The sequence below is a fragment of the Mus pahari genome, chromosome 19 (assembly GCF_900095145.1).
Source record: "Mus pahari chromosome 19, PAHARI_EIJ_v1.1, whole genome shotgun sequence".
NCBI classification, from domain to species: Eukaryota; Metazoa; Chordata; class Mammalia; order Rodentia; family Muridae; genus Mus; species Mus pahari.
This window is the reverse complement of record NC_034608.1, coordinates 82148811-82162610: the sequence shown is the minus strand read 5'-3', so window position 1 is coordinate 82162610 and position 13800 is coordinate 82148811.

Below are 13800 nucleotides of genomic sequence, written 5' to 3'. Positions count from 1 at the left end.
GATACCAGAAAGCTGAAAAATGATAGTTGAGGAGAGGGGACCAGCAGATGAGGCTACTATCTTAAGAGACCTTGGACTTTGTCTGAGTCAAGTAAAAAGGCATGTGGGTTGATAATCTGCTTGGAAATTGGCAGTGAAATTTTCTACACAAGGCAGTGAAAGGTGCATGGTGAAACTGGATTATAAGTATTTCTAAACAAGATTTGAGATTCTTCTGAAGGTGAGAAAGACTAGAGTGGTATGTCCATAGACACATTCATGTCAGATAAACCTCATTCTGAGGACTAAGGCAGTTCTGATAGCTCTACAAAATAAATGGTGATAGTCATCATGCCTACTTTGGGAGAACTACAGAAGCTGCAGTAAGAATTGCAGTGATACATGATATGCACTCACTGATAAGTGGATATTAACCCAGAAACTTAGACTACCCAAGATACAATTTGCAAAACACATGAAACTCAAGAAGAAAGAAGACCAATGAATGGATACTTTGTTCCTTCTTAGAATGGGGAACAAAATACCCATGGAAGGAGTTACAGAGACAAAGTTTGGAGCTGAGATGAAAGAAAGGACCATTCAGAGACTGCCCAACCCAGAGATCCATCCCATATACAATCACCAAACCCAGACAGTATTGCATATGCCAGAAAGATTTTGCTGACAGGACCCTGATATAGCTATCTCTTGTAAGGTTCTGCCAATGCCTGGCACATACAGAAGTGGATGTTCACAGTCATCTATTAGATGCAACACAGGGCCCCTAAAGAAGGAGCTAGAGAAAGTACCCAAGGAGCTAAAGGGGTCAGCAACACTATAGGAGGATCCACAATATGAACTAAACAGTACCCCCACACACACTCCAAGAACTGTGCCTCTAGTTGCATATGTAGCAGAGGATGGCCTAGTTGGCCATCAATGGGAGAAGAGGCCCTTGGTCTTGTGAAGATATATGCCCCAGTACAGTGGAATGTCAGGGCCAAGAAGTGGGAGTGGGTGGGTTGGGGAGCAAGGCAGGGGGAGGGTATAGGGGACTTTTGGGATAGCATTTGAAATGTAAATGAAGAAAATACCTAATAAAAAAGTTAAGTAAAAGAAAGGAAAAAAGGACAAGGCTGGGCTAGTTTCGACAGTGAACAGAGGGCCCTTGTTGCCATATCTTCTGATGTCCACATATCTGCTCCATCAGAAAGTGCATGTGAATTCAATCACAGGGCTGTACAACATAGATCTTACAAATATTACCAAAGACCCCAAACTCTTGCTTTATGGGCTTTAAGATTAATACAAAGCAAACTCATTGTTTGGTCACAGATGAATGATTCTGTGAGTCTCAGAAGTGACATCATGGTGGAAATGAAATGAAGGTGTGATATCATTTTACTGGGTTGAATAAACTCAGCTTTTTTCCCAAATTGCCACACCCACTCCAATGAAGTCTGCTTGCCAGGCCAGAGGCCTGGAAGCACTCAGGAGGCAAAAGAGTTTCAAGGAAACTCAGCCTCCTGGAGCCTTGGCATTCAAATAACCCATATACTCAAACTCTATCCGAATGTTAATATGGTATATGCTCTCTTTCAGTATTATAAGTGCCTTTAATGATTGAATTTTATCAAAGGTGAGCCTCTACCAATGTTCCAACATCCTGGAAAATCCTTGAAGCCCATAAGCTTGGAATTCAATAGGATTCAGTGAGAAGGTTACCTATTCATTAACATTCAAATTCACTTCTATTAGAGACCGGTGAAACTAATCAGGCATTACAAGGAACAGAGCCAGAATAGCCCAGGGCTAGTCTGCAGAAGTGTTTACTGAGGACAGGGAATACACATTGGCCTGGCGAAAAGGTGGGTTTTAAATCCCCCTGAAATAGGTTTTTTCACTAGGTCCAAAGGAATAGCATAATCAAGGATTTACGGGGAATCCCTGGTGGTGGGGTTTAACTATTGACTAGCTTTGCACCTGGCTTCCTCCTTAAGCTGCCTGGTCCCCCCACCATCTTTTGATGTATACAATCTTTTGTGTGTGTGTGTCAGTGTAACTCTGTGGATGTGTCTCACCTGGTTTTTCTTGTTTGTTCTGTATAAAAAGCTTGATGCTCGATTTGAACAATACACTCAGATTCTACACGCTCTCTGGTGTTGGTCTGTTTGTCATCCGCCAAATCCTTGCCCATCTGCCACCAGAGACCCGTTCCACGCAGACAGGAGACCCCAAAATGAGGTAGTCTGCAGCACCAAATACCACTGGAAACTTACCTCTGGAGGTGACACTGAGGAGAGATCAACTTAGAATTACCTTGAGAACAGATGAGAACACTTTGAGATGAACTCAAAGTGACATATGGCTGTGTTATTTTTTGACACATGAAGGAAACGTAGTGATAACTATTTGTGGTTTAAGAACCCCATGAGCTGTGTTGTACAAATAGTACAATGTAATACTATGTAAATGCTATATGGGTATGATGTTTAATTGTATATAACAACTTGACTACCAGTTTACTTGGTCAAATGATATTCTAAGTGTTTGTACAATTTTTAGGGAAAATTACATTTACATAGGTGAACTTTAAATAATTTAGCGTCTGTGATGTGGTTAGTGTTCTCATACAATCAGGACTGAACAGGATAAAATTAACTGGCAACCCCAAGTGCCTTAGGACTTTGTCTGCTTCATAATCTCTCTCTGGGTCCATAGAATACTGTCTTTGGACGAAGACTATAGGGTTGGTTCTCCCGAGTCTCTGTTGCACAGATGTCAGGCTCGTCAGCCTTTATAAGCATGTTAGCAAATTTCTCACAATAGATCTCTTTCTCTGTCTTTTCTCTACCCACCCACTTACCTATCTGTCTGTTTGCCTGTCTGTCAATCCAGCATCTATCACCATCCATCCATCTATCTATGCAATTAGTTTTATTTCTCTGGAGACTCTGACTGAGCTACCTTGTTATCCCCCATCACAGATGATGAAATTGATGTTCAGAGAGTACAAGTCTGTACTACATGTGGAATTCAAGTCTATTTGACTTCAACACTTGACCACGCAGTTTTCTCTTCGGCTTTCTGGGAACATGAAGCATTAAAGAGATAAATCCAGCATTACAGATCAACGAATCTTTCCTCTAGTTCTGACTTCCAGTTTTGGCTTCTACTCCTCACCTCCACTCTCTATCAGGACTACTGTCATGTTCCTTTGTACTTGCTCTTGGATGTAAATCCTCAGCACAGAGTATTAGAGACTATCTAACTCTTTCCTGATTGGCATAGATTAGACCCTGTGTGGGCAGGATTGTATTGCTGGGGAGTCAGCTCCTCCTTATCCTTTAGCATCTGCATAAACACACACAGGGGAAGCCACTCTCTATGTGTGTGCCCTCTTTGAGGTTATCAACTAAGCAGTATATTTGGTTTTCAAATCAAGTCATCTATAAAAACCAATTTGTTAGACTAATAAATTCAATTCCGAATCACAAAGCACTGCAGAGGGTGGGAGCTCTGAAAGCTTATTTTTAAATGTTTCATCTGCAGCCCTGAAAGGAAAAGCCCTTTCCACCCCCTCAAGGGTAAGATTGTCTCATTCTTCTGATTCATATTCATCTTTCAAGATACAAGGTTTTTCATAGTTCTCTTCCTTTTGAAAGTAGGCGTCTCTTTTATATCAAGTCTAAACAATAACTTCACATCCTAGGGTCTGACTGTTTCTAGAAATCTATTTCATTTCACAAAACAAGTCATCAAAGCATACAGTCTTATGCAATTTCCATTTTAATATCTCTACCTGAAATTTGGGGTTATATGACTATAGTCCAAAGCTGAGAATATTCTGAATTTTATACATTCTTCTTTTGTAGAAGGAACACCTATTTGGCAAAACATGTTTTTTTAAATTCATGCTTTGTTTTTGAAAAATGAGAAAAAATATAAATCTTAAAAATTCCCCATTTCCCAGGGCTTTGAGTTTGTTAGAAAAATGAGCAAACAAGATCACAAATTGCCTAAACTAAAAATACAAGAAATTCATTTTGGGTAAAGATTTATAAGGCTCTTGAGACCTTAAGGAAGCTGTAGAGGGTTATCAATCATCAGTGGTGTTTGTAGCTTTTTTTCCTCCTCAAACTGCTTTGCCTAAAATGGTGATGAATTATGCCTTCACCCCAATCATGTGTGCTCAGCCATAAACTTCATTCGTTTATAGGAAAAAGATGCTGTTGCTTGTTTATATTGTCATTTATTTTATGTTAGGAAGCAATTTACTTCTTAGGAAGATGTGCTAGTGGTTTTGAGATTTGCTTTCTTCATGACTAGGCTTCATGGATGGTAGGTAAGGGATGGGATTTTTCATGTAATCCAATCACTAGCTAGGCACTACTGAGATCCCTCTACCCTCAGTGTTTTCTCTTTTGCAGTATCTTTAAGATACTCTTATAAGCAGTCAATACGTTGTCGCCTACCAAGGTTTTAGGAAAGTGCCAGACATGCTAAGCATTAAATAAAGTTACTTACTCTGGTAGGAAACACTTTCAGATGGCTCAATTTGTATGACAGCATTTCTGCAGAGGGAAGCATCTTCTCGAACCAAGTTTTTCTTCTTCACAGTGTGGCAGTTTAATAGAAGAGGCAAGGGGAATATTATCAGAAAGCAAGACTTTCAGCAGGCTCTTTGATTATTGTGAAACCATGCTCTGAAATTGTCCCATCTTTAAATCAGAACAGGAGACAAATAGGATAAATACAGTCAATGCAACTAATTAATTTAATGGCTTTGTGACTATAGAATGGTACATTCATGAGAAAAAAAAACGGTAAACTCTAGGAAAAACTTTATATGTGCTTCTATTTGTATATAGAAGTATATTAGTATTATACCTTATACCTTATATTAGTATTTGCCTATACTGCAGTTTGTGAATAGCAACTACTATAGATAACAGACCAAGTATGCTTTGGCAGCTTCTCCTTGACTTATGTCTATAGGGTCTCTTATTCTGAGTCTTTTAATTAGGGTAGAGTTTGGCTCCAGTAAAAAGAAGTTATCGATTCTATTTTCTTTATTCAATGAAGCAAGTTGCTTAACCATAAATAAATAAACAAACACCAACAGACACAAGTGACTATAAAGTAGATTCATCTTTAATGGTCTAGTGTGTTTAATCTTGTTTTGGTTTGTTTTAAAGGTTTTAATCTAAAGGAAACTGGCTTCAGTTTCCTTACATGGAATGTGTCTCCTTATGCATATCTCTGGGTCCACTTTTCCAAGTTCTTCTGCAGGCATCAATTCCTTGGTGATTGACTATGCATTCCAACTATCCATCCTACTTCCTCCAAGGTCAAAAACATTTTGTACCTTTTTGTATGTTTTTGCTTTAAACTTAGGAGATAGGGACTCATATAGCCAAGCGTGGCCTTCAACTGGCTGTGTATTTAGAGACAACATTGAATTCCTGACCCTCTTGCCTCTACTTCTTAATTGCTGAGATTATAGATGTATACCACAATGTCTGGCTTTCTGTGTGTCTCTGATACACAATATAGACTCAAAATATCTATAAATCAAGCAATGGGTATATTGACAACAAACTATAGCCAAGCTATAAACCAGAATACATTTGTGCTCTTTGTGTCCACTGTTGATTCCTAAGAACTTTCACAGAATAGCACATACCCAGCATTGATGAAATAAATGCTCTGCAAGAGAAGACAAGAGAAGATCAAGCTTAAACTAGGATATTGCATCCAAGGAGGCTGAGTAAGTACATTCAGGATTAATAGATCAAACTCCAGACTCTCCACACAGTGGTTAAAAGATGAGCTATCACTTCTCGTTTCTTCAGATGGGAAAACATTCAACAGCTTGTTTCTCACTCTTCTGGTAAAGCCATGGGGAAACAGGTACTTCCATACAATGCTGTTAGGGGTACAGAATGACTTAGCATCTGTGGAGAGGAATTTGCTTCTCTGTGGCAGGCTGTATGCATTTGCCTTTTAACCCACACGTCAGTCACATTGCTATAGAAAGGAAGTGGCTAATAACAGCCTGTTTAATAGCAGTGAGGGTTACTCCAATAGATTTGTTGTCTCGAGTTATTTTCTTCTTGTTAGCATGGTTCATAGATTTTTAAAACTTATAGATTATAATTTATATATTAAATATTATTTTATATATTATACATTATATGTTGTAAGTTCTATGTTCTATGTGTCATATGTTACATGTATTAGAGATTATAAAACATGTGGTTGAGCATCAGACATTATTTGTTATTAATTTTTATTTATTTATTTATTTCGGATGTGTGTGTGCGTGCGTGTGCGTGTGTGTGTGTGTGTGTGTGTGTGTGTGTGTGTGTGTGTGTGTAGGTCAGAGGACAACTTGGAGAAGCTGGTTTTCTCCTTCTACCATCATGGTTTGGGAGGCTGAACTCAAGATATTAAGCTGGGTGGCAAGTGTCCTTATGTGCTGATCCATCTTACTGGCCTGACCAACAGGTTTATTATCTGTTTTTAAATTGAGAGAGGTAGGGGAGGAAAAGAGAGAATGTAGATAGATATTTGTTCAGTTTTCTAGTTGTTTAAAATGTGAAGGTAACTACAGTGCCTTACATATCCTATCATTTATAGAAGCAGAATATATGTTTTGTAGTGTCTGTATGTGCGTGTGCGTGTGCGTGTGTGTGTGTGTGTGTGTGTGTGTGTGTTAACAGGCACAACACAGGGGTCAAAAGGATAGCATTGAGTGTTATTACCTTGCTTGAGATAACATCTCTTTTTTGCTGCTTCATAGACCAGACTAACTGCACTCTGACTTCCGAGGATTCTGTTTTTGCTTCCACAAGAGCACCAGAATTATAGATGCATTTGGTTTTGCATGGCTTACAAATATATGGGACTGTTAAATGATTTAAGCAATTACTTCCCAAAAGCCATTGCAATTAATTTGTTATAAACAGGAGCAAACAACATAAATGTATTATAAAATTGCTAAGAATCAAGGAAGCTCACAATTTTCTTTAAGGTGGAGAAGCCCTGGTTACCTATCTACTGAAGTATTGTGAGTAGGGACAGCATTCCCTTTGATGTGAATTAGACTCTATTATCCAGCCATTCATTTGGCTCTCTGAAATTTCAGAGGGGTTTAGAGTTGAACAATATTTTTAATGAATTCATTTCTTCCATTTCTTTATCTTTTCCTTCTCTTAGTTTTAGAATAATTGCTTTTGAAAAGAAAATGTCAAAGAGTATCAAGGGACGAAACGTTGATTCTCTATTGATTTGGTTGCTGCGGGCCGTCTAAGAAATGTTACTGTATCAAAAGCCTCTGGAGAGCCTTCTCACCTTCTGTGGCCTTTACTCAAAACAAGGAATGGAAAGGTCTTACATGATCAAACTGAATCTATCAGCGTGAGTCACATCTACGAAAATATCTTCTGTGTTGTAGCAATAGGATATCATAGGCAGGGAAAACTAAAGTTGAACCAGGCTATGACAAAACCATCAGCTAGAGGGGATGGAAAATGATATGATTTCAGGCCACGGAGGCTTCTCCTGCAACAGAGGCGCGTAGCCTGACTCAGAGCTGGAGGCTAGTGCAGTGGGATGCTTTTACAAACAAGTTGCCTTTCCAGCTCCAGAGTGCCTGCAGGTTCAGAGAACCAAACGCTGAGTTTTCATCCCCATGCTCCTTTCTCTCAGCCATCCAACCACAGGATCTGCCCTGACTTCAGGTCAGCTGTCTGGAAATGCTCTAGCTCCTACCATTCCAGGCAAGCCCGAGTCTGACGCTAATCTAGATGTTCCCAGCAATGTGTGACATTAACTACTTTCTTCACGCTTTCTTACTTTTCTTATGCATAAGGAGCATTTGCTGATCTTTTTTTCTTATCAGGAAACCCTACCCCTTACCTCATTTTCCCTTCCCCACATTCAGAATAGACTTCCTAACACTAAGCCAAAATGGTTCATGAGGCACATGTTTTTCTAGTTGTAGAAAAACAAATCTTAAGAAATACGAGATGAGAAGAAGCTGCAGTCATGCTTTTTCCTCTTCTGTTTCCTTCCCCCTCAGCCCTTTATTTGTTAGAACTGTTTTCTCCATGGTGTCTTTCCTTCTTGACCATGGTGTCACCTCCTTGATACCTACAGGTGGTGCCTAATCTTTGCCTCAGCTTCATCTCTTTTTAATACTGCGTCTCTGTAGCTCAGTGGAAAGGGATCAGAAGATAAAGAGTTGACAGCATACTGAATTTCTTAATTCCAGTTCCCAATGGGACATGGATGGGATAAACATGTTCATTGTGGTTCAGTGAGAAAGATAATTGTTTGCTGAGTTTGTATATAACTTATCTCTAAAAAATATTGTATTTCCAAATTTTCAATTTTAAGGTCCATTTAGGCAATGTGGTATAAACTGGAAACATCTCAGACTTAGCAAGCTCCAAACTACCTAACACATATGGTGACTGGATTCTGGGATAGTCCTCTAAGTAAAGCCATAACAAGGGCTCATGACACAAAAATACCTTCCTTAATGGCCTATCTGTGGAGAACTTTTCTTTTTTTCTTTTCTTTTCTTTTCTTTTCTTTTCTTTTCTTTTCTTTTCTTTTCTTTTCTTTTCTTTTCTTTTCTTTTCTTTTATTTCTTTTCTTTTCTTTTCTTTCCGTTATTTTTTCCCTGGCTTTCCTGGAACTCACTCTGTAGACCAGGCTGGCCTCAAATGCAGAAATTCACCTGCCTCTGCCTCCCAAGTGCTGGGATTAAAGGCATGAGCCACCATGCCCAGCTGTGGAGAACTTTCAGAGTACATTAACACTAGAAGACCAACACTCTCAGGCAGGTCATGCCATTGTAGGCTTCAGCTTGTCTCTCTCCTGCTTTTCTGAAATTTCCTCTCAACAAGCCAGTCCCTTCAGATAGGCTTTCCATCTCTGACCAAAACTTTCTGAATGGCCTTGTGTTGCTTGAAGTTCAATGGCTTTCTTATGCCATTGAATCAAGTCTGTTTCTCCACAAGATTGTTTGGATTGTCAGGGAAACTCTAAAGGACCAAATGATGGTCGTCGGTAGGTTAATTGTTTGCTGTATAAGCATGAAGCCTGGAGCTCAGATCCACAGCAATCTCAGTAAAGCAGGTAGGCTTGGCATCCATGAGTAATCCTAGAATTTACAGACAGGAGATCACTGGAGCAAGCTGGATAGATGATAGATAGATAGATAGATAGATAGATAGATAGATAGATAGATGACAGGTAGATAGATGACAGATAGATAGATGACAGATAGACAGATAGCCAGACAGACAGACTAGCAGGAATTGATGAACAAAATGGTGAGCAATCAAGGAAGACATGTCATGTCAGCCTTAGGTCATATGTGCACATGAAGACAGGTACCCCTTACACATTTATGTGTTCACACACTTGTGAACATATGCACATGCACATCTACACACACACACACACACACACAAACATGTACACATGCATAGTCACACACATGTGTAAAGGCAAATTTCCCAGTTCCATCAGTATCCCCCTGCCACAAAAGACATTTTAACATTCCAGTCTATTCATTCCTGCGAGCAAAAGGGAAGCAAGTAGCAATAAGCAACAGCAAAGGTTTGAGGCCAGTGAACTAAATAATTATATCTAGGAAGACTCGTATGTGTGTGTGTGTGTGTGTGTGTGTGTGTGTGTGTGTGTGTGCGCGCGCGCATGCATGCGTGCATGAACATGCATGTGTATACTAGAGTAAATTTTAATGGAAATGCATCTTCTACAGTCCAGGGACTTGAAACCAAGGACAGGACTAGTGTGACGACAATAGGAATATGAAGGAAGGGACCAATACCAGAAATATGGTAGCAGTTAAATGGTCAGAATATGGACATGGGTTTGACAAGGAGGTGAACAATAGGAAGTTGAGTGCAAAGCACTTGTTTCATCCTTAGATGTAGATGACTAAAAAGATGCTTCTGGAGAAATAGTTCATTCGAAGGTGGGGCTGGACAAGTCCTGGCAAGTTAAAAAATAAGGGCTTCTGGTGCAGTTGTATGAGCCACCTCAGAAGCCAGGTGTATGTTTTAAGTTTAGGCCATACATTTGAAACTCCCTTGCTTCAAAGCAAATGCTAAAGTTGCAGGACAGAGTAAGGTGGTGTGAGTGGAAACCTAGAGCAGTTGAGGGAAGGGAGTTCTGTAGCCAACTGGTGGATATTCCTGTGAGTGTTTGAGTTGACAGCATGAAACTGAGGTCACATCATCTGTTGGTGTTACTGTGGACATTAAAACAAACAAGCTTATTTTCCTTGGTCCACAATGATATTAAAAGGAATAAGAGCATCTGGAAAGTCAATTGACTCTACATTTTTACTTTGTACCAAATAACCATGCAAAGTTAGATGCTGTGTCTCAGACGACAGTTACAGTAGTAATTATGGTGTTCAGTGATATATTTAGAAATAATAAATACTCTCCCCTTAAGCATAAAGAAGGAAAACCTATTTAATCTGTAATTTGTATTCTGTAAAATGTCTGATGGACCCTCTCTGAAACACTTCTTACTTAGAATAAAAGCAAACTCGTGCACACATACAGGCAAGACAGCCCATCTCATTTCTTAGTCAGGTTATAATCATCCGCAAAGCCTGAAGTAGAAAGATGCACATACAATCTAAAGGGACCTCCCTTCATCCTGCTCCATAATATCTGCTTCCTGGTAACCTAGGACGATGATGTGTAGACATGAGAAGAGAGATTTGAAATTCTTTTACCTTAAGTTGATTTTGACTCTGTACACCACACAAAGCATTTTCATAAGGAAAAGGCATGTTATGATTTCTACTATGATACGCTTATCTTTTCAAAGTACAAGAAAAATGAAAGGATTCTGTTATTTCAAAGATAGGGAGAGACAAAGTTGATAATAGACCCATAAAAATAATAGCCCAGGTATGAAACCTTCCTAAAATCTAATTTAGGGGCCAAAATTGGGTGCACTTTGATGAATAATACCATTCCATTCAAAAGATCATCCCTGCAGACAGAGGTAGACATGGAATAATCACATTAGAGACTTACTTATTTTTTGGAGTGAATAGCTTTAATCATATATGTGTAAAAATTCTCTTGGGTTGTACATTAATTACTAATGCCTAGAAAAATTTCAGTTTTCACCCACTTAGTTGGTTACTCTGACTGCTGGAAAAAAAATGAGGGTCCCTTGGAGAAAGAGGCATAAGCAAGATAAAGGAGATGTGTCTGTTGTAGACAGCTTTGACAGCCCCATCATTGACCTGGGGCTATTTTTGGTGTGGTTTCTCCTTTCCCTTAAAGAAGAAAGCAGGTTAGATTTTAGATTAGAAGCTTTTCAGACTTAGATTGCTAGGGTGTCCCAACATAACCACTTAAGATTCTGCCCAGGGTTATACACATGGCTTCCAGCATTGCCCTAGGAAACCTTTCAAACGTGGAAAAGCCACGTTGTCAGTAAAACTGAAGGCCACCACAATACTGCACCCTGATTGTGGGATACCCTTCCCCGTTTATCCCAGAGTTACAGCCTTGGTTTCAGTGAACTTCTAGACTGAGGAACTGAGGGCACTGCTCCCGAAGGTGCAGAGATTTAATGTCACCTCTGGTGGTTTGAATAAGAATGGGCCCCATGGGCTCATATATTTGAATGCTTAAGGCATCAGGGAGTGACACTACTTGAGAAAGATTTAGGTAGGGTAGCTTCCGGGATTCAAAAGCCCAAGCCAGTCCCAGTGGCTCTCTTTTCCTGTTGCCTGTGGAGCCGGATGTAAGATTCCCAGCAATTTCTCCAGCACTATGCTTCTGCGTGCTTCCATGCTTCCCACCATGATGATAATGGACTAAACCACTTCACTGTAAACACGCCCCAATTAAATGCTTTCTTCTATAAGAGTGGTTGTGGCCATGGTGTCTCTTCACAGTAGAAAAGTGACAAGGACATCACCATATCAAGGATGGAGGAGAGAAGAGAAGCTAGTAAAGATTACTCTTCAGCTAGTGGCATCCATTTTGAATTTGGACTTTCTTAAAAGCTCTTTCTAATATGTTTCCCCCTAGCAAATGGAGCCATATCATTTACTTTCTCTCCCAAGATTGTATATTGGAAAAGGACACCTTGTCTAGTTTAAGTAATTATAGCTAGAGGAATCTTGTTTCAGATTAATGATACCACCAATAATACCCATGCCTGATTTTGATGATGTAACGTATGTGATTTGGGGTTTAACATGGTTTGAATCAGAACAACTCTCATAGGTTCATATATTTGACTGCTCAGTCATCAGGAACTGGAACACTTTGATAGAACTGGCAGGATTAGGAGGAAGTATATCACTGGAGTTGAGCTCTGAGGTTTCAAAATTCCATACCATGCTTGTTCTCTCTAGGCCTGTGAATCAGGATATAGTTCTCAGCTACTGCTCCAAAAAGAAAAAGAAAAAAAATATGTGCCCCACCATGGTGATAATGGGCTAAAATTCTGAAACTATAAGCAAACCCATCATTAAATGCACTCTTTTGTAATAGTTATCTTGGTCATGGTGTTTCTTCACAGCAATTAAACAGTGCGAAGACAGGGTTTATCTTAGATTTTAGAATGCGTTAAGAGTTTATAATAATAGTAGTGAGCAAATTAATTTTGCATACAATGTGAACATGAATTATGGGACCAGGGGGTAGAATGTTATGAACTGCACTGTGTTTCTCTCAAGTTCATACAGCTCCCAATCCATTCCACCTTGGAATCTGACTGTGTTTGAATATAGTTTAAAAATATAACTGAGGTAAAATGAACTAATATTTCTGGGCCATAATACTGTAGCTCTTGTCCTGATAAGAATAGATGAGGGCATAGCATCACAGATGGGAGCAAGGACATAAAGAAGACTAAGGTCATCTGAAAGCCAGGGAGAGGGATCTGGAGGGATGAAGCCTGTCAACACCTAGAGCTTACACTTCTATCTCTAGAACTATGTGGAAATTAATTACTGTTGTCAGAAATCCAGTGTATGCTACTCAGTCCTGGCCAATAAGCACAGCCAATGGGAAAACTTAATAGGAAGCTACTATTTAAAGTAGCTACCAGACTGTACTACCAGAGCCTTACTGTTAAGAAGAGAGGATGTAGTTTGTTTGGACATGGGGTCTCACATTGTTACTTGGGCCCGGATACTGTTGAGGTCCCCATTCTTTATTAGAACAGATCACTGGCCTTCAGCCTGAGGTCCTTTCCCCACAGAGGGACAAGGCTCCTCCTCAGTGGCCTCTCACTCCACGTTGTCTCCTCAAGTTTGTTGTTGTTGTTTGGTTGCTTGCTTTAATGACTGTTTCAAAAAGCACATTGTATTTGGGAGGCAGGTTGACTCAATATTCATGAACTTACAGGGTCTTATGAGAAAATTTCTCAATCAAAAAATAGAGTTTTCTTAGGTACAATTTCAGTCTCTGGAAGCATGGTTGGATAGAGGTAAAGCCAACTCACAGCTATCTGTCCCTTACAGTGATAGATATGTCCACTTTGACTTTCAAGCTCTGGACAGACATTTGGGTCACTGTAACGTGGGTCCCTCGGGGCCTGGTGTTAGAGTTTTAATTTTCTATGAAAAAAGACAAAAATCAGAGAGCTGCTCAGTAGACTCAGTGTGTCAGAACACTTACTGTGCATGAAAACCCATTCAGATCCCCAGCTCTAAGTTAAAGTCTAGACCTTGAACTCCAGCATATGGCCATATCCATGCATATCCTGGCAACACTACTGGAACTCAGTGGGCTA